This window comes from Triturus cristatus, chromosome 4_1, assembly GCF_964204655.1.
Source record: "Triturus cristatus chromosome 4_1, aTriCri1.1, whole genome shotgun sequence".
In the NCBI taxonomy this organism is placed as follows: Eukaryota; Metazoa; Chordata; class Amphibia; order Caudata; family Salamandridae; genus Triturus; species Triturus cristatus.
Genome location: NC_140585.1, coordinates 79781530 through 79807636, shown reverse-complemented (window position 1 = coordinate 79807636; position 26107 = coordinate 79781530).

Sequence of the window (26107 nt, the reverse complement as noted above, 5' to 3'; positions counted from 1 at the left end):
GTCCAGTCTGCCAGGGCTCTTCTCAGGTCGCGGAAAGCAGGTTCAGTTCTCTTCTTATCTTTTTCAGGTCTAGGAGTGTTCAGAACAGGGTACCTAGAGATGCCACATTTATGCCTAGCATGAGCTAGTGGGTCAGAATGACTCCTGGGTATGCCATAACCAATGGGGTAAAAGTTCCCAAGGCCAACCATACCCACTTTGGGCTCTTTCAAGATGGTGAAAGACGTCTGCCGTACTAAACATGGACTCTGAGGGCTAGAGGTGTGTGTGGAGAGTGTACTATGGTAATCCTAGAGTTCTCCAACACCTATCAGTAAAACCTGGTATGAGGCAGCCATGGTACCCCCAATAAACCCAGAGACAGACGTCTAGTAGATGAAAGCAAGGTTTTCCAGCAGCCAGACAGCGGAAACACAAGAATATTTTAGTCATCCTGTTTCCCTTCCTTTCAAGTGCACCCTGAGTGTTATATGTAAAACCCAGGGATAGGTGTCTTGTGGGACAAAACAGATCATTCAGCAACCAGAGAGTGTTACACAAGAATTGTTTTGAAATCCTGTTTCGACCCCTTTAAAGTGTGCCCAAGTAGTATATGTAAAACCCCAGCAGACATGTGAAGCAGGTTCAACATTCAAGCAAGATTTGACACTGTAATGTCAAAAAGGATGCTCAAGCCCTAACTTGCATATTCTCACAGGTCAAGGAGAGTAATCTCTGCCCATTCAGGTAAGCCTATTGTTTGCTCCTGGGATGCACATCACACATTTTCACTCCTATTCAAATGCTGATTACTGGCTAGCAGAAGTGGGAGAGCAAATGAAAATGTAGACTCCAGGAACACCAGGCAGGGAAATACTAACTTTCTAAAAGTTACTTTTTCTTAATACTAATTAAAAATCGGATTTTAGCATTGAATTGGACTTTTAATAAAAACCACTTCAAATAGTTTTTTAATTATTTTTTTAGCCAGTCCCATCCCCAAGATACGGTATTAGCATTTTTAATTTATACTCTGATTTTCTACATAGGACAGCTAGGCATGCTGCAATGAAAAATAGCTTTTGGGTGTTAACATCAAGCTTCTACATGTTCAACTTTTAAATACCATGCAACCTGCCTTGTGGAATACAAAGCTTATATAGGGTTTATTTATTGCTATTTAAAAGGGAGGTTTTTACGTGTCAAAATTGATTCTTTTGATAGGTTGAATTGCAGTGTTTGAACTGCCACAGTCAGGCTACAATAGCAAGCCTGAAGCCATGTTTTACACTGCAGTGGATGGCTCAATAGTTGATGCAGCCCACGAGTGACATTTATCTTATAGGGCCTGAATACATTTTGTACCATTCATAAAGTCTTTATTTTGATTATAAAACCATAAAAGACATTGCATCTATTAAAATTTAGCAGTTAAAAAAAGAATTCTTTAGTTAAAATGATTGAGTCGTAGCAAAGTAGCATTCATGTAGCAGACACAATGATACAATTAAAGTAAGTATTAAACCATGATTAATCTTAGTCTTGTGTTATAAAATAATTGTTGTAGAAAGATGCAGGATATAAAATAGGGTAAACCATACGGCATCTACCCCTTTATACAAAAGAAAATATATCAGAATCAAACTACCTTACATCCCACAGACATTTTTAAGCAAGTGAAGTCAGTGTGCCTTAAGTTTGTTAGCCCGAATCACCCATGTAATGTAATGTAATGTAATTAGTGTTTGTATAGCGCGGGTTACACTCCAGGGAGCATCTTAGCGCTTCAGAGTGTAAGAGAACATGATGGCTTATTGTTCTTGTGGTAAATCCTTGGTTAAAATGCTAATTCATGTTTTTGCATTTTGTGTCGGATAGGGTGTAAATCCAAGTCTTAAGGGTTTTTCTAAAAATTGTTTCTGTAGAGATTTGTCAGAAAGGGGGTGGCAGTGAGTTCCATGCTCTGGACCCCAAGACAGCCAGGGCTTTACCTCCTCTGGTTTTAAGTCTAAACTTGGGAATAGTCAGGAGATTGTCACCTTGGGACCTAGACACCTGGAGGGAACGTAGCGTTGGAACATGCTTTCGATGTATTTGGGTCTTGTTTTGTTAACTGCCCTGAAAGTAATTAGCAAGATTTTAAAGAGCACCCTTTTGTGTATAGGCAACCAGTGCAGGGTGTTCATGGCATTTGTGGCTGAGGTTCTTCTTTTCCATCCTAGCACTAGTCTGGCCGCTGCATGCTGCACCATTTGTAGTTTATGACAAATCCAACTCCAACTCCAACTCAAGAATTTTGCAATAGCAATAACAATGGATTCCTGGGTACTTGTCTGTAGAATTCTCAAGGCCTCAATGGCGGCTCTTGTGCCAAGATTAGCACAGATAGGTTTGAGCCATTTCCTCCTTGGTGATCGATAGGCCGGGCAAACAAATAGTATATGGTGGATGGATTCTGACTGGACCAAACACGAGGGACACAATTCTGTTGTGGGCTTGTGCCATCTACTGGTAAACGCTCTAATTGGCAATGAACCTGCCCTGAACTGGTGATAGAGCTTCCTGTCCATTGGTTTTAAAATAAAATCCCAACAGGGTTCAAACCCAAGCTCGTGCTTTATCAATAAAAAGTCCCTGGACAGGGCAGGTCCTTTGATGGAAGAAAAGCGCTTCATCTTCACCGGATCCATATAGAGAACCTTAAGCTCTTTTTTTAAGGGGAAGGGGGTCGATTCTGGATTTTCCCACAAATTACCCATCCCATTTCTATTAAGGTTTCTTTTATATACTGGAGCCATCTGATCTTACTTAGGGTCCCCGCCCCCCTCAAATCCAGAAGGGCTTTAGCATATAGTAAGAGCTCGGGGTGGCCCATAGCCTTCTCCAGAGGGCTATAGGCCTAAAACAAACTAGATCCTCAATGTGATGACATCCCAGATCCAAAAATAAGGGCACTGTTGGACTTGGCCCTTTTTCCCTCATTTTTTTCGTTTTTGCAGTGTTAAGGTGCAGGTGCTTACTTCTCCCAAGATGGCTGCCACAGACCCCTGCTACTGCAGGGTGGTCGTTTTTCATAGTAGCACCCTAGCTGCCAGGAGCTGGCTGGGACCCACAACAATGTTGCGATACCAGCCCGCCTTTTTGTCCCATAGTTAGAGTGGGGAAGCTCCTGGAAGAAGCTGGAACCTTCTAGAAGGGAGGTGGGGTTTTACTTTTGCCGCCTTGGCTAGAGGTCACCTGACCTAGGGCTACTTAAGAGTGGGAGGGAAACTTTTGTAGTGAGTTGGCCATTGGGGTGAAGCAGAGCTGGAAGAATCCACCAGGAGTGTAGGCGGTAGGGCCTAGCCAGGGACTTATGCCTCTGAGAGTGACAGGATTTAAGTACTGCCTCTTAAGTGAGTGAGGTGCCCTATGAATCCCACTGATCTTGCCCAGTAGTAGGAGGACCCAGAGACTCTCTGCCACCCTGACTAGGAAGGACCTAGTCGCCCTCTCCATCCCTACCCCTGTAACAGAACCCCTTAAGGGCGCCAGATACATCTGCGCCAAAAGACTTCATCTGTCAACTGAGAACTGAAACCTAACTTTAAGAACTGAGACTGCATGACAAGAGCGAGCTGTAAGCCTTGAATGCCAGAGCTGAGACTGCGTGTCCAAGCTACCCTAGTGAACAAAATACTAAGCCGATTGCCAAGTCACCGGGGATCGACCAGGTACTAGCGCTGTGACCCCCGCGCTCCCTGCCCTGGTCTGGGACCCCCGGCAGCGTGCTCCTCTGAGCACTTTACCCCCATCCTTAATTTGAGCCCCCCCCTGCGACGACGAAGCCAGCGCGCTCACCGCCGCGGCCTGGAGGCCTGGGAGAGTGCTCTGCTGTGTCGCGAGGCCCAGGCGAAGTCCGGGGCCCCGTCGCTGCCGTCGCAGCCATGTGAGGAGAAGCGCAAGGTCGGGGCCGAGTTCCCCCAACGTCGTGAGGACGGACGCCTGCTGACGCCGAGACGGAGGTAAGCCCAGAGGCCGAGATCCCCCCTGGTGCGCCCCCTGCTGGTCTGGAAACCACACCGCACTTGGCCCGGGTTGTCCCCTCCGTGGGAATCCCCTCCCCTGCCTGCGCGACGGAGAGACCCCGCCGAGGGATCCTGTCCGTGTCCCCCCTCCTGTGTTACTGAGCGCGGTGCTCTGTGAACTGCACCGGAGCATAGGGACTCGCTCCTCAAGTCCAGTAATCTTCCCCGCTGGAAGCCGTTCAAAGTACTGACTAACATTACTCTCGTGTGGCGCTTCACGCCACCGACTCTGCTTCCTCAGCCGGAGAGACCGGGACGGCGAGTAACCCCATGTGTTATATGCACGGCTCGAAAGAAATTACATGCCAAGGAATGCGAGTAGCGCACTGTGTTATATGCTCTGCTCGAAAGTAACTATATGCCAAGGAATGCGAGTAGCGCATTGTGTTATATGCTCTGCTCGAAAGTAATTACATGCCAAGGAATGCGAGTAGCGCACTGTGTTACATGTTCTGCTCGAAAGTAACTATATGCCAAGGAATGCGAGTAGCGCATTGTGTTAGATGCTCTGCTCGAAAGTAATTGCATGCCAAGGAATGCGAGTAGCGCACTGTGTTACATGTTCTGCTCGGAAGTAATTACATGCCAAGGAATGAGAGTAGCGCATGGTGTTATATGCTCTGCTCGAAAGTAGTCACATGCCCAGGAATGCGAGTAGCGCACTGTGTTATATGCTCTGCTCAAAGGTAATGACATGCGACTGATTACGAGTCACGCGATGTATTAAATGTTCTACGCAAACGTATCCACATGCAACTGATTGCGCGTAGCGCTATGTTTATATGCCTTGCTTCACAGTACTAGGGGCCCTTGATCACGAGGAGCGCTCAGTTCTACAGGCGCCATGTTAAGTGAACCCAATGTGTCCCCTTTCAGGTATTACGCTTAGTTAGACGGCCGGTTCAGGGAAAGACTTTACGTAAGCGCGCACGGCGCTAGAACAAGGTTAGGCACTGCATAGATATCACCCAGAGTGTCGAATGTAATGTCACAATGGTATTATGATTCATGTATTACCTTGTTATTTCCTGAACTGCATCTGACCAGCTATACTTGGATAAACTTGAAGTATTTGCATAATTTAAACGGTGTGGCGTCCCTTATTGTGTGTGACTCTAGTCCATGAGAAGCGTGTGGTGTATGGTTGCTTAGCACATAGCCCTCTGGTTGCCCGACCGGCTCGCGCCACGCTACCGCCTATAGGGCCTGGTGACCCCAGGTTCCTACATTGGTGGCAGCGGTGGGATCCTTGGGACTTGTGACCATACAGCACCCTTCCGTGAGGCGAAGGGCGCCACAATTAAACGCCTATCCTACATTTTTTTTGTTCCAATGCTCAGAAACCATTGTTGCTGGATCATTAGTTCCACTGTCCAGGTAGAGAGTGCAAGAAGCCTGGTTAGCTATTGACTGTTGCCTACACCCTAGGAATTTTCTCCTTAGTGTCTAGGTCCCCACCTGCCAGAATGGAATCCCGGTTAGCTGACCTCGAGGGGTACACAGCGAAGGAACTAAGGGAGTTCGCGCAGGAGTTGGGGGTGCCTGGGATGCGGAGGGCCAAAGGGCCGGAACTCCGTACCGCCATTAGGGCATGGGTAGAAGCCCACCCAGACGGGAGAGGGGATGAGGGACAGGAAGCGCCAGAGGCACCTCAGGGGGAGAGCGCCCAGGAAGTCCTAGACATCTTGAATGTGGACATGTCTGAGAATGTGCCCCCAGGAAGACGTTCTGGGGCCAGTAGTAGGACAGGGTCCAGGAGGAGCGCGTCTCCACAAGAGTACGAGGACAGGAGGGAAGAGAGGCAATTAAAATGGGAGCTGGCCAAATTAGAGCAGGAAAAAGAAAGGGAAAGGGCCAGATTGGAACAAGAAAGGGAGAATAAGAAATGGGCAATGGAGGAGAGGAGGATGGCGCACGAGCTTCGGATGAAGGAGTTGGAGCTGCGTGCCCTCCAGATGAGTGTGTCCAGTGAGGACACTGGTGGCAGCATACCGGAAGCTCCACAGGAGCTAGAAGTTTATTTACCCCAGGATGACATCACCAGGGTGTCTGAGGAGGCATTGGGGTGTGAACCTGAAGGGGGTGGTGCAGGGATCTCCCAACCCAGCGAGGTGGGAGAAGTGGCAGATAGCCCAGCTAGGTCCCAGGGAGAGAGGGTTGTAGGGCCTCACGACCTATCTGTAGGAAGGCGTGAGACGGGGAGGTGTCCCGAGTTGCCCCAACCGAAGTCTCAGGGCCTGGAGAGTTCCGCAAGGGAGCCCCAGGTTGGGAGCCTAGGATGTCCCGATGTGCCATCCAGTGCAGGGGAGCCCCTAGTGTCAGGAGGACCCAGGGCGACTGTAACCAGCGCGCCTGAGGTTCTGGGGTTGGCCCAGTTTCAGGGTTTAGATCCTGTGCTGGGGTGCAAGGCTCAGGGGTTGCCTGACCTGGCGGGTGGGGCCTCTGCTAACAGGGTCCCCCCGAAATTGACTTCCAGGGGTACCTCTCCCGGTGGGAGGGTGCGGAACTCTGGGAGGGGGTGCAGAGGGAGGAAGGTCTCGCCTCGGGCACCGACTCAGCCTAAGGGTTTAGACCCTAGGTTGAGGGATCAGTTGAGGGGTCAAGGCCCTAGACTGAGGAGGAAGTGGTGGTCTGAGGGTGCCTCGCAGGGTAGGGTGAGGAACCCCAGAAGGAGAGTTAGGGGGAGGAGAGCCTCGCCCCTGAAGGCTGGTCAGCCTAAGCGGGTGAACCCCAGGTGGAAGGACCAGAGGCAGTTTAGGACTGCAAGGAGGAGGACCGGAGTGGTCAACAGGCACTACAGGCCTGGGGCTACTGCCCCCCACTCCGCGAGATCACCCGGGCCAGAGACATCTGGACGGCCCAGGGGCCGGTCCTGGCCACAACTAGCTAGGGAGCCCCAGTGGGGTGGTTTCGTTGGTTCAGGGAGGTTTGTTAGGGAACCATTGGGTTCCAGAGTGGAGGAGAACTTGCGGGTGCTCCTGCCGTTGCGGGCCTGCGTCCACCTTTTCTCGCCCCAAGCAGGGAAGACCATCAAGGCATTGATCGGTCTACCCTGGCTTTCGGCTGGAAGGGGGTTATGTTGGACTTGGCCCTTTTTCCCTCATTTGTTTCGTTTTTGCAGTGTTAAGGTGCAGGTGCTTACTTCTCCCAAGATGGCTGCCACAGACCCCTGCTACTGCAGGGTGGTCGTTTTTCATAGTAGCACCCTAGCTGCCAGGAGCTGGCTGGGACCCACAACAATGTTGCGATACCAGCCCGCCTTTTTGTCCCATAGTTAGAGTGGGGAAGCTCCTGGAAGAAGCTGGAACCTTCTAGAAGGGAGGTGGGGTTTTACTTTTGCCGCCTTGGCTAGAGGTCACCTGACCTAGGGCTACTTAAGAGTGGGAGGGAAACTTTTGTAGTGAGTTGGCCATTGGGGTGAAGCCGAGCTGGAAGAATCCACCAGGAGTGTAGGCGGTAGGGCCTAGCCAGGGACTTATGCCTCTGAGAGTGACAGGATTTAGGTACTGCCTCTTAAGTGAGTGAGGTGCCCTATGAATCCCACTGATCTTGCCCAGTAGTAGGAGGACCCAGAGACTCTCTGCCAGCCTGACTAGGAAGGACCTAGTCGCCCTCTCCATCCCTACCCCTGTAACAGAACCCCTTAAGGGCGCCAGATACATCTGCGCCAAAAGACTTCATCTGTCAACTGAGAACTGAAACCTAACTTTAAGAACTGAGACTGCATGACAAGAGCGAGCTGTAAGCCTTGAATGCCAGAGCTGAGACTGCGTGTCCAAGCTACCCTAGTGAACAAAATACTAAGCCGATTGCCAAGTCACCGGGGATCGACCAGGTACTAGCGCTGTGACCCCCGCGCTCCCTGCCCTGGTCTGGGACCCCCGGCAGCGTGCTCCGCTGAGCACTTTACCCCCATCCTTAATTTGAGCCCCCCCCTGCGACGACGAAGCCAGCGCGCTCACCGCCGCGGCCTGGAGGCCTGGGAGAGTGCTTTGCTGTGTCGCGAGGCCCAGGCGAAGTCCGGGGCCCCGTCGCTGCCGTCGCAGCCGTGTGAGGAGAAGCGCAAGGTCGGGGCCGAGTTCCCCCAACGTCGTGAGGACGGACGCCTGCTGACGCCGAGACGGAGGTAAGCCCGGAGGCCGAGATCCCCCCTGGTGCGCCCCCTGCTGGTCTGGAAACCACACCGCACTTGGCCCGGGTTGTCCCCTCCGTGGGAATCCCCTCCCCTGCCTGCGCGACGGAGAGACCCCGCCGAGGGATCCTGTCCGTGTCCCCCCTCCTGTGTTACTGAGCGCGGTGCTCTGTGAACTGCACCGGAGCATAGGGACTCGCTCCTCAAGTCCAGTAATCTTCCCCGCTGGAAGCCGTTCAAAGTACTGACTAACATTACTCTCGTGTGGCGCTTCACGCCACCGACTCTGCTTCCTCAGCCGGAGAGACCGGGACGGCGAGTAACCCCATGTGTTATATGCACGGCTCGAAAGAAATTACATGCCAAGGAATGCGAGTAGCGCACTGTGTTATATGCTCTGCTCGAAAGTAACTATATGCCAAGGAATGCGAGTAGCTCATTGTGTTATATGCTCTGCTCGAAAGTAATTACATGCCAAGGAATGCGAGTAGCGCACTGTGTTACATGTTCTGCTCGAAAGTAACTATATGCCAAGGAATGCGAGTAGCGCATTGTGTTAGATGCTCTGCTCGAAAGTAATTACATGCCAAGGAATGCGAGTAGCGCACTGTGTTACATGTTCTGCTCGGAAGTAATTACATGCCAAGGAATGAGAGTAGCGCATGGTGTTATATGCTCTGCTCGAAAGTAGTCACATGCCCAGGAATGCGAGTAGCGCACTGTGTTATATGCTCTGCTCAAAGGTAATGACATGCGACTGATTACCAGTCACGCGATGTATTAAATGTTCTACGCAAACGTATCCACATGCAACTGATTGCGCGTAGCGCTATGTTTATATGCCTTGCTTCACAGTACTAGGGGCCCTTGATCACGAGGAGCGCTCAGTTCTACAGGCGCCATGTTAAGTGAACCCAATGTGTCCCCTTTCAGGTATTACGCTTAGTTAGACGGCCGGTTCAGGGAAAGACTTTACGTAAGCGCGCACGGCACTAGAACAAGGTTAAGCACTGCATAGATATCACCCAGAGTGTCGAATGTAATGTCACAATGGTATTATGATTCATGTATTACCTTGTTATTTCCTGAACTGCATCTGACCAGCTATACTTGGATAAACTTGAAGTATTTGCATAATTTAAACGGTGTGGCGTCCCTTATTGTGTGTGACTCTAGTCCATGAGAAGCGTGTGGTGTATGGTTGCTTAACACATAGCCCTCTGGTTGCCCGACCGGCTCGCGCCACGCTACCGCCTATAGGGCCTGGTGACCCCAGGTTCCTACAGGCAGCAATGGAGTAGTTTGTGGCAGACCCGTTAACGCTCTCATAAATTTATTTTGGGCAGTAACCATGGGTCTGATGTCCTCGTGACCCCACAGCTCCGCGCCATATAAAATGGAGCTCATAACTTGAGTGTTATAAATTTTGATGGCAGGGGCTATAGGTTTGGTGTGTGATAGCCTGTGTTCTTTTAGGAGTGCCCCAGCCAACTGCGTGTGCTTCAGGGCAAGGATATCGATCTGTGGCTTCCAATTCAACTTCTTGTTTAACGTTATCCCCAGGTAGGTGAACACTTCAGTCTGCTCTAAAGCAACACCATTCATATGAACTTTGCCCTTAGTAGCTTTAAATTTGTGGAGAACCATGAATTTTGTCTTGTCCACGTTGACCGCCAACTCATGATCGTGGCAGAACTCCTCAAAACGGGACAGAGCCACCTGTAACCCGGATTGAGTCTTAGATAAAATCAAGGTATCGTCCGCGAACATGAGTAGGGGGAATTTCAAGCCCCCCAGAGTCGGCGCATCAGTGGGACATGTAGAATAGTATTGCACTACCCGGTCAATGAATAAGGAAAACAGGGTAGGAGCGAGAACGCAACATTGACGCACGCCCTTTAACACCGGAAATGTATCTGTTACCTCTCCATGTGTACCCCATCGAACCTGAGCGTAATTGGAATCATGCAGCTTAACTAACATGGCTAGCAGTTCCAGTGGCATCCCCAGTTCTAAGAAGGCTCTCCACATTTTGTTTCAGGGAACCAAATCGAAGGCGGACTTTAAATCAATGAAGGCCGCATATAATGTGCCCCCACCTACGATAACAACCCTCCAATAAATCATCACAAACCTGAGCACCTGATCGATTGTGCTGGTATGGGGGCGGAACCCTGCCTGCAGAGGTGATAGTATCTTAGAATCCTCTATCCACGATTGGATTCGGCTTAGAACTAACCTGCCAACTATTTTATGAACAGAATCTATGAGGCTAATAGGCCTATAGTTGCCAGGTAGTGCTCGATCTCACTTTTTATATATCGGGATAATTAGTGCATCGGCCCACGTGTCAGGGATACTCACACCGCTAGCAATGGAATTGGCAAGTAAGGTTATATAAACCACCCAGTTGTCCTTATCGTGGGTAAATAAATCTGCTGGCACACAATCGGGGCCGGGGGCCCTAACTCTTGGAATAAGGGAGAGTACTGCCTCAACCTCGGTGTTGCTAAATGATAGGGTAGGGATTGGCGGGGGGGTATTTTAAATACATCCAGATTATTAGCAGCAGTAGAGAACTGGGCCGTGAAGAACAGGGCCCACTCTTCCGACGGAACATAATTAATTGGTTTGTGTGGTGTCCCGTCACTCCCCCATTTCACTAGCTGCCAACATTTTGTCATACTCTTCTCGTTACTAGCTAGGAGAAGATCGTGCCAGTGGTTATCATCCCACTCCTTTTTAGCTTTGAATTGGGTTGCTTTGTAATTTGTCAAAAAGGATGCTCAAGCCCTAACTTGCATATTCTCACAGGTCAAGGAGAGTAATCTCTGCCCATTCAGGTAAGCCTATTGTTTGCTCCTGGGATGCACATCACACATTTTCACTCCTATTCAAATGCTGATTACTGGCTAGCAGAAGTGGGAGAGCAAATGAAAATGTAGACTCCAGGAACACCAGGCAGGGAAATACTAACTTTCTAAAAGTTACTTTTTCTTAATACTAATTAAAAATCGGATTTTAGCATTGAATTGGACTTTTAATAAAAACCACTTCAAATAGTTTTTTAATTATTTTTTTAGCCAGTCCCATCCCCAAGATACGGTATTAGCATTTTTAATTTATACTCTGATTTTCTACATAGGACAGCGAGGCATGCTGCAATGAAAAATAGCTTTTGGGTGTTAACATCAAGCTTCTACATGTTCAACTTTTAAATACCATGCAACCTGCCTTGTGGAATACAAAGCTTATATAGGGTTTATTTATTGCTATTTAAAAGGGAGGTTTTTACGTGTCAAAATTGATTCTTTTGATAGGTTGAATTGCAGTGTTTGAACTGCCACAGTCAGGCTACAATAGCAAGCCTGAAGCCATGTTTTACACTGCAGTGGATGGCTCAATAGTTGATGCAGCCCACGAGTGACATTTATCTTATAGGGCCTGAATACATTTCGTACCATATATTAGGGACTTTTATATAAGTTACATATATCATTTAGGACTATGACAATTTCACCATGTTGAAAGGAGGAGCACTGGCACATTACCTCTGGTTAGTTAGCAAAAACATCAAGGCAAACACATGGGAGTACACTACGCAAAGCATTGTAATTCTTTCAGAGTGTTCCACACACGCACCCATTGAACATCAGCACCATGCCTGGGGATCCTCAACACAAATACCCACTAAACATCAGCACCAGGGACTGGCCAGGAGTACCTCCACATGAGCTTCTGCAGCACACCAGTGCATGGACCAGTGGGTGCTCTATGTGAGCAGCTGCCGAATATCAGCACTAGGCCCGGGGGTCCCCACACAAGCACCAGTAGAACATCTGGATTAGGCCGCATTAGCGAGTACGCACCACCCCTGGACCAGGTAGGCCTCCACAAGAACACTCACCGAACATCGACACCATGGCTGGGCAAGGGTAACCTCCACACGAGCACCCACTGACAATCTGAACCAGGCCTGGGCAAGGGGAGACTACACATGACCACCCACTGAAAATCAGGCCAGGGAAGCCTTCAACCCAGCACCCACTGAGGGTCAGCACCACACCTGGGAAATCACTATTGTGGTTGGAGGGCGCAGATCTGCTTGGTGAATACATTGCAAATACTCATGTCCGTGTTGAGGCTTTGTGTGCCCTGCTGGGTGGAGCCCTTATTGCCTGTTGTTCACCTCACTTACATCATGGGAAAAAGCAGACAATCAGTGGGCCAGGCTCCAGTTTGAGCCCCGACGCGGAGCTAGGATGACTCAGGATGATAGCATTGTGAGGCTGATCCAGAGCTCTGCTATCTCACATTGCCCTTCCACCGGAGGTGGCTTCGAGGTACCTGATCCAGAGCTCTTTTGCTCTGGATCACTGCACTTTTGGTTTTACCATGCCCAGTACCTTACACACTTAGCTGTAGAGAAAGGTGCAGCTAGCCCTCCCATACTTAGAACCTTGTTTCGGGCTTCACTTGCACACTATAAATGAAGGATCGGGTGGACTGGACAGGTATGGCGTATGGGGATTCTCTATCACTCCTGACTTTCCTAATGTTCCTACCTCTTGTCAGGCACTAGGCAAATGACTTTCGGCAGCCCAAACAAACAATTGAGCTCTAAGCTCTATCGTGCAGTGATGGAAGACGCGCTTGGTCTCTTTCACAGGGTGAGACATTGCTGGGAGGAAGAAAGGGGTTTGGAGGTGGCAGAGGGGATGTGGACATTTTATTGAACACAAACTTGCAGTAGACTACATATCATTCACTACAGGATTACACAGCGGGCACGTTACACTCCAAAACCGCTGCATGCATTTGGCTTACAGGAGGGCCGGAAGTCTTCCACCTGAATTGAGTCTATTAGCATGTATCGATACCATACATGCCAAGGTGGGAATACACCTGATTCGGGTAGGATACACAGCCCTGCCAAGTACCAAGCATCAGGAGTTACAATAATGCTTTTTAATACTGGTGTCTGCATCAATGCATTACAATGCATTGGTCACACAAATATATCTCCCTAAAACACTTTGGGGATCATGAGGCACTCCAAAATTACCTTGTGTGCAGCACTGAAAATCTGCACTAAATCTCTACACTGCCGCTATGCATGGGAAGGAATTTAGCCTGCCGGCACGGCCCTGGGGGACTTGTTGTCATGGCGGCAGGGCACACAAGGAGACATTGTATCTTTCCTGTGCACAAAAAGAGGTTGTGCTCCCTCTGCCGGCCCCACCGGCCTCTCTGAGACACACTGTGGGTGCAGGATCTTCGGTGCGGACGGGGCTGCTAATTGGGGTGTTGGAAATCTGCCAACTTGAGCAAAAATCTCATCATATCAGGAGGGGCGAGGCCTCATGCTGAGAAGTACCTAAGAGTCACTTTTGCCCCCACTCCGCCCCCAAACCCCTCCTCTAAAACAAAAAAAACAGAAAAACACCTACTGAGCCTGGTGCCGATGTCCTGGAGTGTTTTCACACCCATTGATGGTCTTCCACAGTTCAAAGCTTCGGAAAAAGAGCTGGAAGTCCACTATTTACAGTGGTTTTCAGCTTCTTTTCCCTGCCACCGTGTGATATAGGCTCCTCACAAGGTGACCGTGTGATGGAAGCCGGTATCATGTCATGTGGTGGCACTGTGTGAGTTGGCAGGTCTGGTGTTGGCCTACGACCTGCTGCATCCCTGCCAGCACTGACATCTCTGGAACCGCTAGCTAAGACAGTTTACTGCCAGCCTCCTCTGTCTCTTCCGTGGCAGCCGCCGAACGGAGCTGCCTGAGGTGAGAGCCTCACACTTTAAAAGTGGCAGAGCCTGCCAGCCTGCCCTCACCTGCCAGGACTCCTCCGAGGGAGAGGGCGGCCTTGACTTCACTGGCCGAGAGAGAAACCACAGCCTGCTAGCAATGCAATGATGCGTGAGAAGCTGCAACCACAGGCTCGTACTGCTAACTAGCAGTTGCAACACCAACAGGCCTGAATTGGATTTGGTATATGTTCATTGTCGCGTTATACATGGGGAGTGGAGTTGGCTAGGGCGGTCGACCTCGAATCTGGGGAACTGGGTTCAAGTCTCGCAATGACGCTGAACATCCTGTGATTCTGGGCAAATCACTTAATCTCCCCGTGCCTAACAAAAAATGAATGTGTCCTCATGCAATGCAACTGGTGCTATGTAAAGAGCTCTGATACCCGATTCGGGTCAACTTCGTGCTATATAAAATTCTGTAAAATAAAAAATAAAAATACCTGTAGATGCAATAACAAACCTAAAACAGAAGCATCTAAATGATGGTCATACGCTCACGGGAACCATAAAAATGTCACACATAAGCATTCTGAAAACTTGGCAGCTACGGAGACATCCATGTTTTTAAGGGCACAAATGACTTTATTTTGGTTTTCTCATGCCTGAAATTGCCTCCCTCCACTCCCGTCCTTTAGTGCAAGTCAAGAGGATGTGGCGTAACAACCAGAGCTGCCGATTTTGAAACTCATTAACCAGGTGTGAGTTTTCGCAGCAGCTCAACATCCAGTAATTCTGGGCAAATCACTTAGGGCCATATTTATGACCCGGCTTGCATTGCTCCTGCACCACGCAGGTTGGTGGAAGAGCGACGCAAACCTAAAGTAATGTTTTTGAAGCCACGCAAAGCACTCCACGTGGCTTTGAATGACCTAAAAAATATGGAGTAATGCAGCACAGCGTACATTGCTGCGTTGTATTACTCTGCATAAGGGAGACATTCCTTGGTTGTTGTGTGGGTCTTTCAAAGCAAATCCCATGGTTTCTGACGCATTCCCAGATTTTGCAAACCTGGTAAACCTGAGGCTGTGCCCAAAAAATATGCCTCCCTAGGTGAGGAGTAATGAGGAGAAATATCTTTATGTCTCCTCATTTTTAGGTCTCGCCTGAGCCAGCGCTTGCGCTGCCCTGCAAGACATTTAGTAAGGGGGGTTTTCAAATTGCTAACAGAGGCTTTTGCCGGCCTCAAGCTTGCGGTCACGCGTGTGTGCGCGTGCGCAGCCGCCATGTGGGTTTGTGTCATGGCTCATTAAGCCTTGCGTGCCTCTCTCCGCTTTGCTAGTGCTTCAATTCCCTCCCCCACCACAGATCGTGTCACAACTCGCGTGTTTTTTCAAACATTTCAGTTCAGCGCGTGCGCGCACACAACTGTCTTCCTCATTAAGCAGAACACTTTCGCTTTCCCGCGTCACTTTCAGGGCGCGCCAACCCGCCCCCCCTCTCTTCCTCATTAAGCAGTTCCCGTGTCACTTTCAGTTCTGTGCCAACCCGCCCCCCTCTCTTCCTCATTAAGCAGTTCCCGTGTCACTTTCAGGGCCGCGCCAACCTGCCCCCCCTCTCTTCCTCGCTAAGCAGAACACTTTGATGGCCGCACGGCCGCGTCACTTTCATTTGAATGTGAGGCTTACAGCTGCATCGGAGTTTATCAGTAAAACCTTTTCTCTTTCTATGGAATCTCAAACAATGAAACTATATTCTTTCGGGATTATGTCACGTGACCACGCAACACCTTTCCGACACATGATGGCATCAGCTGACTGCTCTGCTGGTTGTCTGTCATTCAGGGAGGCTCTTAGTGGCTGCGGTCCGTGGTCTACATTGTGGAAGGTGAACCAGAGGAGGGGGTCAGGCGCACACTTCAGGACACTAAGTAAGTAAGGGAGTCTGCACTTATGCAGTGCTTGAAGGTTAGACCTTGCCGGGCTCAGAGTTTAGGAGGCAGGATGGGCTGCCCAGACACCGCAGTATTGCTGCAGATTTGTAGACACTTTTCATCTTCTATTTTTATGTTAAAACTGTTTGATAAAGCCACCAATATTGATGTAACCTAAGGTAAACCAAGATGGACATTGTACTTCTCGACCAGGCGTTAGTCCATGCATATAATAGAGAAGCCGGTATTAATTTGTTACCAAGCAGTGGCCAAGAAACTAGAACCGTTATGCCAGTTTGGTTCTCGCCCTTAAAATACTTCATGCATCGCCCGCCACTGTACTGCGGACCCTATTCCGAAGTGGCGCCCTTCCTTAATCCCTCTTACGACAGGCAAGGTAGATTTTGGCTGATAGCGCTCATGAGTTATTAAGTTGTCGGATGTGTTGTGATTGTAGAATGTCGTAATAACTGCTACAACTACACCTAGTCGGATTGCTCATTATAGGATGCCAATTCTCACGCAGTTATCTTTTTATTTGTATTCTGAAAGATGTGTTTTTGCTGCCCTCGTCATACGTCCAGTACTGCACGTACCATAATGTAAAGAACACTGACACTTGGCCTCGGGCTCTTCAGGTTTATGATTAAAATGTATATATTTTAAGGGACTTGTTTATACGATTAAACTGTATAGGATGAGATTCACTTAAGTGCTATGAATGAGGAATTAGCAGCGTAATAACGTGTGCTACACAAATGCCAGTGAGGTAACATTAGACTATCCCTGTCTTTATGCTTGTGTTGGAAGTTTTTAGGTGTTGTGTGATATATATATATTTTTTAAGCCATATCTGAAACTTTTCCAGTTCAGAGCTCAAAATCCAGGGCATTTCTGGACGAAGGAGGCTGTTTTTTAGGTCTCACCTGCGAACGCAGCGCGAAGCGCTGCTGTCGCAAGCGAGATCTATTGTTGCTGACTTGCCTCGGAAGAGGGGACAGGAGATGTGCACGCGCAGGCTTTTGGCGGATTTGAGTTTGTGTACGCGCCTACAGCCACGCAGCGTGCACATCTCCTGTCCCCCTTCCCTCGCAAGCCAGCATGCATTTTCACTTTCGGATATGCCTGTCTACTCCAACCACGAGACTACACGCCCTCCGTCAACAATTACACACCTATTAACCGGTCTCTGCCTGGTCCGAGGCCCTGTGAAAGTTGAGGACCCCCCCCCCATCCCAAAATCTCTCAACAGCCCCCACTTCCCCTTACCACAGGTTTCAGATGCTCCCCGCACCAGGTAGCGAGGCCCCTATACCACCACCGGACGACAAGGCGTCGGGGGGGCAAAATCTCTCAACAGCCCCCACTTCCCCTTACCACAGGTTTCGGACGCTCCCCGCACCAGGTAACGATGCCCCTATACCACCACCGGACGACAAGGCGTCGGGGGGGGGGGTGGTGTCTCGTTACCGGGGCCGCGGGGGATGGTGTCTCGTTACCGGGGCCGCGGCACGCGCCGCCGCCTTACCCCCAGGGATCGTGCGCTTCTTACCTGGGGGGCGTAGGGTGTTCGCCGTATCGCCCCTCCGGTCTCCATACTGCCGTAGCTCCGGTGCTTGCGGCTAACTGCGGGCGGCAGCTACTGCCGGTGCTACTGCTCCGCTCCCATCCGGTTCCGTTAAAGGGTCACATGACCATCGGCGGCGGGGCCCCTTGTGCAGCAGCAGCTCCTCTCCCGCCGGGAGACAGGGCTGGCGGCGAAAGGCTGTGGCGGCAATCACCCCTCCCCCTCCTCTAGCGGCACCATCCCCGCCAGCAGCGCACTCACAACACATACCGCCTGCACTCAGCCCGTGTGGCGATCACACGAGGCGCCCTCTCAGCCGCGCTCACCGGTTTAAACCCCATATACGCCCTTCAGAATAGAAGACCTATTAAGCCACAGGCTCAAGCGTGAACTATAATTAGTTGTATTTGAATAAAAATTCAGTAAAATATTTTGAACACAGAAAATACAATTAAAATGTAATTTACCATTTTGTTGTGGTGTTTTTTTTTTTAATATATTTTTTAGGTGGGCAATATTAGTTTATTGACTCCTGGGGAAACTTGATACCAGGTTGCACGTAGGAAATGGCTTCATGTTAGTCTCACGTACTCTTGCGCACTGGTGTTTGCTTTTCCTGTTCACGGCACGCTCTCTCCTTTTCTCCCTCCATCACGGCCCTTTCTAAAGCTCATCAAACCCAATGTTGCTGTACGCAGCTACTGTCTATGCTTTATGCCGCTACATTGCTCCCTATTTCCCTCTCCTTACAGCCTTTCACACTCCATTCTGCATGAAAGCCAACAATTGCACTGCATATGTTAATCTCAAAATACCCAATGCCTACAACACACAAAAAACATTTCCAATGCAATAGGTCTCGCATTTGTGAGACATTGACCTATTGGCATTCTAAATACCAAGAACTTTTATTTATGTTTATAAAAACCTGCAATCACATATAAATATGCACTTTGTACTTATAGTCCTTGCTTACAAAATATGCAGCTGCCAGTAAAACAGACAGTTTCTAACCACCTTGCTTCTCTTAAGCAACTACTACTATAACTACAAAGTGTGTGTTTATGCACTCATTGCAGGCTTTTAAAACACATAAAAAAAGGCATTATCATTTACAATGCCAAGAACTCAAACTCTCGCAAGTGCGAGACCTATTGCATTGCAAATGCTTGTTTCCACTGTGTCCAATTCTACGCCAATCATAGAATTCAGAGTGACCTTTCGTTTTTCTTGAATGTAAGTAATTTGAACAAACGTTTAATAGCATGTGAGCGTAATGGAACATAGAACATAGCAAACACATTGATGTTAATTAACTCTTTGGCCACAGTCTGACAGTATTGGGATTCAGCGCCACTGTGTTCTAGGACATGACGTTCTAAATGTTTCATTCACTAAGCCAGATACTAGTTGAGTTTAGTGGGGAGCCTAATAAAATACGTGTAGACATAGTATAAATATTTAGGAGAGAATATGTGCTGCATTACCCAAAGAATTGATAAAGTTTGATGGAATCTGAAATCGCCCTGGGTGCTTTAAACACCAACGTAATTAAAGAGCAGCAAATATATATATTTTTTATACTTACATAAAAATGTTCAGACCTACAAATTCTCGAGCTCATTCTTGCATTTGAGTCTTTGGACTACAGTTCATTCCCTCGTGGGACAGTATGAGTCACTGTTGAGGATATTTAAGGCTTATCAAACACGGGCATCGTTTTAATCCCAGAGGTGCGACCAGAACCAGAGCAGGTACTATCTTGTCGCAATTATCTAATTTGTACACCTCCCCTACTTAACGCCTGACTCTGGCTTTGCATGTCTTTATTCACACTCCAAGTACACACGTTCATCCTGCTGGACTTTGACATGTCCTTGCCAACCTGTCCCTGCATCCACACAGTTCTTTGGCTACGACTTCTACTGCACCTCCTCAGAAAGATATTATTTGCTTGTAAGATGGAAGACCTAGTGTAAAATATTACTCTTGCAGCTAGAGGAACCATAGATTACTCTGATGTGTCTGATTCCAACGATGGAGGGTGAACGCCAGGCTCCAGAAAGTGGGTTAGAGTTAGTTTCCCCTATAATTGAACGAGTGTTTCGAAGTTTCCAAGGGAATAATCTGGCATTGTGGATTGTTTTAAATATATGTTTTCTTTGTCTGAAGATTTTAAAACAGATGGCACTAACAGTGTTATTAACAAGAACATTCTGTCTCCTGTTATAAGGGAGCCTTCAACATTGAACTCTCCCCCTGTCTGGCCCACAACAGAGAGAACTTTAGTGTAATGCTACTTTTGTGAGACATGTAATAATTGTAAGCACAAATTGCATTTGTTAGCCAAAGTGAACTATGCCTTAGCTACTGTACAGCATGATGAACAGTATACCACTGCTATGGATGCAGGACATTTAATGTGTCGTTGACTATTACTCCGATCTGTAGTGAAGAGCATAGTGATTCGCAGATAAGAATTATACATTGGGGCCACCTAGCAGCTTCATACAAAGAGTCCTCAGAGTCTTTCTTCTAAAAGCATTGTGCTGTACCACGAAATGATTGCACAGTCTGCCTGACTGAGCCCCCCACTAGAATAAGCATTGGCATAGCCAATAGGTCTCGCCTTTGGGACCTTATAAGTGTTTAGCCATGCAAGGATATTGTGCTGCATAACTAAATACTTAGAAGGTCCCAAAAGCGAGACCTATTGGCTACGCCAATGCTTGTTTCCTCTTTCTATGTGTGCTCCAGAAGAAAAGGCCTTGCAGGATTGTTTTTGTGCAGGATGGTGCCCCTTCGTGCATATAAAGAATCCTGCATGCCACAGAGGCACCCCTGCACAATGGTGCAAGGGCCCCTGCATTGATGCACGGCTGCCAAAATGGTACCAGCACAAGGAAAGGAATGTGCCGTATTGGAAACATACAGCGCATTCGTGCCCTTTCCGTGTGACACAGGACAGCGCAGCAAGGTGACTTGCTGCATTGCCCGGCGCTTCTAGGGGAATAAATATGTCCCTCAGTCTATCTAGGGTGACCAGATCACCAGAACTAAAAACCGGGACGGGCACAGACATAGAAATAGGACTATATATATATATTTTTTTTTTTATTGTATTTTCACATTACCTCCCTGTTCTGTGAAGAGCTCCAGGGTCCGGCTGCTGGTGGGCCCGGCCTTGACCTGTGGGCTCTGCAGCTGTGGTGTTGTTGGGGTGCTATCGCTGTGGGGCTCCTGGCACCCGGGTCCCTACACGTGGTCAATAATGCTCGGGACACGGAGGTGGGCTTGCTCCGTCACTGCTGCCGTGGCCGTTCTGCCTACGTGCACGCATGACGTCATATTTATTGGTGCGTTAGAAATACGTGACCTGACGCGCACGCCTGTGCGTGTCACGTCAGTATCGCGACATTACATTCCTCCCCAACACGCGAAAACAACAACAAACAACCCAAAACATATGACTGCATCTTAAACACGAACTACAGGTACCTCAGTAGTCATCAGCTCTGCGCTAGACATTTGCAACTCTAGTCAACTCAAATGAAAACAAAACAGTCTTATTTGACGTAGTCTCGTAAACGACGGGAGGGCTCAGGGTGCGGCCTCAGGTCATATCGCGATCCCCCACAGTCCGGCACGACACCCCGGCCCCTACTCACAGAGTCACCATCTGCGCCACCATCTCCACCCTCTGGCGCGCCAGCCTCCTCAGGTAGCGTAACCTCTGGCTGGTGGCCTTGCTGCGGTGCGACCACTTCATGATTCATGGAATCAGCTCCTCCACTCGCATGGTCCGTACGCTCAGCAAGTTCTAAGAATCTCTCCTCTCGTGGCGTGTGCCTCGGGGGAATGTCTTGACGCCTTTCATCCGTTCCAGGGGGCACTGGAATTTTCTTGAAGTATGAAATGTTCCTTGTTATCTTCTCGGCACCTTTCCTGGCTGTCACGCACGTGCCCATGACCTTCTCCACTGTCCATGGTTGCGGTTCAAAGTTCAAACGAAACTTGCCACCTGGCATCCGATTTCGAATCAGCACTCTGTCACCTGGGGCCAGGTGTGGGGTCACAGCACGCCGTCGGGCATCAACATGAGCAAAAGCTCCACGTCGGTGCTCATCAATGGCACTGTCATTAGGAGTTTCGGGCCTCCACTCTGGGTGATGTGGTATGGTGTCGGTGACAACCCGCCCCATCAGCAGATGCGCCGGTGCCACTCCCGTGGTAGAGTGGGGCGTCTGGCGATAGCTTCGGAGAAATGTAAAGATTGCGAGCTCCACAGACTGGCTTTTCTCGTGAGCAATCCTTATCACTTTGTTGAGTGTCCTCATGAAGCGTTCAGCCTCTCCGTTCGCTTGAGGCCATCGGGGGGTGATTCGCCGGTGATGAACTCCTAAAGCCTGCAGGTACGCCGCGAAGTCCTGACTCTGGAATGGTGACCCATTGTCGGTTCTGATTTCCTTGACTATGCCATGTGTCGCCATGATTTTCTCTAGTTTCGGGATCACTTCCTGGGTTAGTATTTCCACTTCGGGATACTTCGAATGATCATCTATGGCAACCAGAGTGTGCCTTCCGTCCGGCAGGCTGCCAAAATCGACGCTTATCTTGGACCAGGGCCTTCTGGGCCGAGGCTCCATCACAACAGGGGCTGGCCGGGGTACTTCTCCCGTTACCTGACAGGCATGGCATTCTCGAACAGTGGCTTCTACTAACTCGTCCATGAGAGGGAACCAGACTTTGGTGCGGAGCCTTGACTTAGTCTTGACCATACCTTGGTGACCAATGTGGGCCAAGTCCACCACTCTCTGGGTTAGGGACGTCGGGATGACCAGTCTGTGGCCCCTCAACAAGCATCCGGCGTCGTCTTCCGTCAGTTCGTCTCTTACATTGTACAGGCTATCCATTATTTGTTTCGCTCGGGGTGTCAAGCTTTTCCACTCCTCTCGGGCCCTGTTCCAACTGTTGTTTTGGACCGCCACTCTCGCCCTTTGCAGGCATTCATCTTCACTGGTGGCACGCGACAAGCTGGCCATGGACACTGGCCTGGGACACGATCGCGCCGTGATGCATCGGACGTACTCTTCTGTTTCCGCCGCCTCCTTCATCTCTTGTGGAGTTGCCTTGCGAGGGTGGCGAGATAGGTAGTCTGCCGGGTTCCGTGCGCCCGGTTGGTACTCGATCTTGCAGTTATAATTTTGCAGTTGCAACATCCATTTTTCGATTCTTGGCGGCGGCTTAGTGGATGTGCCCGCAAATAGGGATACCAGCGGCTTGTGGTCCGTGGCTACAACGAATGGTTTTCCGTATACGTACAGGTGGAAGTGGTGACACCCCCAATGAATGGCGATTGCCTCTTTTTCTATTTGTGAGTATCTCTGCTCAATCTCTGTGAGTGATCGGCTGGCAAATGCCACCGGGGCCCATTCCTCTGTGCTTGTCTTCCTTTGTAGCAGGACTGCGCCCAATCCGACTCGACAGCAATTAGTGTCAATTTGGCTGGATCGAAGAATGCCAACGTCGTGGCTTCTGAAAGCGCTTGTTTGATTTCCTCGAACACTCGATCTTGGTCGCTGTTCCATGTCCAGGGGGTAGACTCTTTGGTGAGCTCTCTTAGTGGCGCCGTGAGGTTCGCCAGGTCCTTGATGAACCTGCCGCAGTAGTTCACCATTCCTAAGAAGCTTCGTACCTCCGTGATGTTTGTGGGAGCGGCCGATTCCTTGATGTCCTTTACCTTGTCCGGAATCGGATTGACGCCGTCTGCCGAGAAGGTGTAGCCGAAGAACTGGAGCTTCTTACACAGAAATTCGCACTTCTCACGATGCAGTGTAAGGCCTGCGTCTCGTATGCGTCGTAGCACCTGCACCAGCCTCTCATTGTGTTCCGCCACGGTCGTGGCGTGCACCATGATGTCATCACTGACATTAATCGCTCCGGGGATTCTTGCGATGAGCTCTTGTATCACGTTCTGGAACACCTCAGCAGCGCTCGACACTCCAAAGCTTAACCGCGTATACCGCCTTAGACCTACATGCGTGTAGAACGTGGTGATGTTCCGGGACGCTTCGTCCAGTACTAGTTGGTGATACCCAGAGCGTAAGTACAACTTTGAGAACCATTTGGCGCCTGCCATTTCCCCGACGATGTCATCGATGGTCGGAGTGATATGGCGCTCCCTCTTGATTGCAGCGTTGGGGAGCCGCATATCCACACATATTCTGACAGCGCCTGGTTGTTTAGGTTTCCTCGCCACGACGATCGGGGACACCCACGGGGTCGGTCCGGACACCTTCTCGATGATTCCCGCCGCCTCTAGCTTCTTCAGCTCGGCTTCCACCAGTGGCCTGAGATGAAACGCTATGCGGCGATGCCGGAGGGCTATCGGCTGAACAGTGGGGTCAATGTGTAAGTGGACTTCTTTGCCTCGGAACTTTCCTATTCCGTGAAAGATTTCCTCAAACTCCTCCAAGGTGTGGTGTATCGACTCTTGGTGTACCCCAAATGCGAACGTTACCACTCCCAGATCTTCTGCCGCTCTGCAGCCCAGGAGCATGCCTTGCCCGTCTTCGGTAACATAGATATTTGACGTGATTGACCGCGTTCCATGGGATATCACAGTCCTGAACTTTCCCCGCACTTTTAGCGGTTCCTCCTGTCCATATGCGAACACCGTTATCGTCGATGGGTGTAGTGTTGGCTGTGGGCGCAAGGATCTGTGCATCGCAGTGGCCATGATATTGATGCTGGCTCCTGTATCTACTACCGTGGTGACTTCTTGCGACCCTACTCTGACGCTGCATTGCGGCAACCTCCTAGTCCTGCGTACCGCCGTGCCTATCATGTGTACTCGGCGTATCACCTTCTCTTCCTCCTCATCATCATCCATGTCGCTGGCCACCGGGCCTCCTTCTTCAACCGTGTTTACTGCTTGGCGGGGCTTTCGGAATTTCTTTGACCGGCACACTTTCTCGAAGTGGTTGAAACGCCCACATCCCATGCACTTCCTCCCTCGTGCTGGGCACTCTGCCGAGGCGTGGGGCGAGCCACCACAATACCCGCAGGACTTGGGTTGATCTTGAACGGCCGGGCCTGGTCCTCTTCTGGGCCATCTCTGCTTTGGTTTGACTGCCATCGCGTTAACTGGCTCTGTCTTCACAGGCGCCTGTAGGGCTGCTTCCATGTGCGCAGCGCGCGCTTTTGATAGTTCTTTCGTCCGACCCATTGTCAATATGTCAGTTAGGGGCTTGCCAGATTCCTCCAAGATCCTTTCCCTCAGCTTGACTGACGCGCACCCTTGTATTATCTGGCCTCTTATCTCCTCCGTCTCATCCCGAAACCCGCAGGTGGCCGCTAGGTTTTTGAGACGAGCGTAGAACTTGTCGAGCGACTCCTCAGGCAATTGGCGTGCTTGGCGGAATATGAAACGTTCATAGTCGCGGTTCGCCATTGGTTCGAAGTACTCGTTGAGCGCCGCTATCAACGTCGTGTGCGTCTTGGGGGTGTTTTCCGCAAGCGTCTTCACTATGTTGTGAATCTCCTTTCCTCCAAGGTGGATTATCATTGCGCGTTTTTGATCTCTTTGAACCTTCGTGGCCTCAAAGAAAATGCGCACCCTATCTTCCCAGTCTCTCCATCGGGCTGCTACTGCTGATGGGGACCCCTCTACGGAGAACGGCTCGATTGGCGGGATATTTGCCATGTTGCACGTGCGCTGCTTGCGCCAGGCGCGACCTCCTCCTGCCCTTGACCTTGATGGCTCACAGATATTCTGTCCCTCTCCCACGTGGGTGGCGGGGCCTTCCTCACAGGCTGGGTGTGACCTTCCCCCTGGTGCTCCCCCGGGTATGGCAGGAATGCGATGATCTTCAGGGCTCTTCCCTCGTGACCTCTCCCCTCAGGCAGCACGCAATCGGGGCCATCCACACCACTTACTGGCACAGAGGAGGGGGGTCCACCAGCATTCCAGGCGACCGCGAGGCAGCGCCACTCCAGGCGTCAGCCTCGGCTTGGAGGCAGGGGATTGAGAGCGCTCCGCAATACGGGCAGTTAGGAGGGGCGGGGCACATGTGTTCAGCAGCGCGCTGGGGGCGCCGAGGCAGCAGTCGTCCCCACGCGTCTCCGCCGCCAGTCGGGAGCGCTCCAATGCGCTCGCACTCCCCCACCACTCCACCACGAAACCGGAGGGGGCACGGAGACCGCTGCGCGTCGCTGCAGGGGCACGAGCACCGCGAGCGAGGACCGCTCACCGGCCGCCACACCTACGGGACGCGGGAGACGAAGCGAGGGCACGCCCACCCTCGTCGCCACTTTGTGGTGTTGTTGGGGTGCTATCGCTGTGGGGCTCCTGGCACCCGGGTCCCTACACGTGGTCAATAATGCTCGGGACACGGAGGTGGGCTTGCTCCGTCACTGCTGCCGTGGCCGTTCTGCCTACGTGCACGCATGACGTCATATTTATTGGTGCGTTAGAAATACGTGACCTGACGCGCACGCCTGTGCGTGTCACGTCAGTATCGCGACATTACATGCAGCCCGGAATCACACCTCAATAAACCCTCTGTGCTGCCTGAATGCAGTGAATCCGCACAGCAGGTGTGTTTAAAATAGTGAACATCTGTCCCCCTTTCTAAGAGGATTAATGGGCAGGTTCACCCTTCGACCGTTTCTGTAAAACC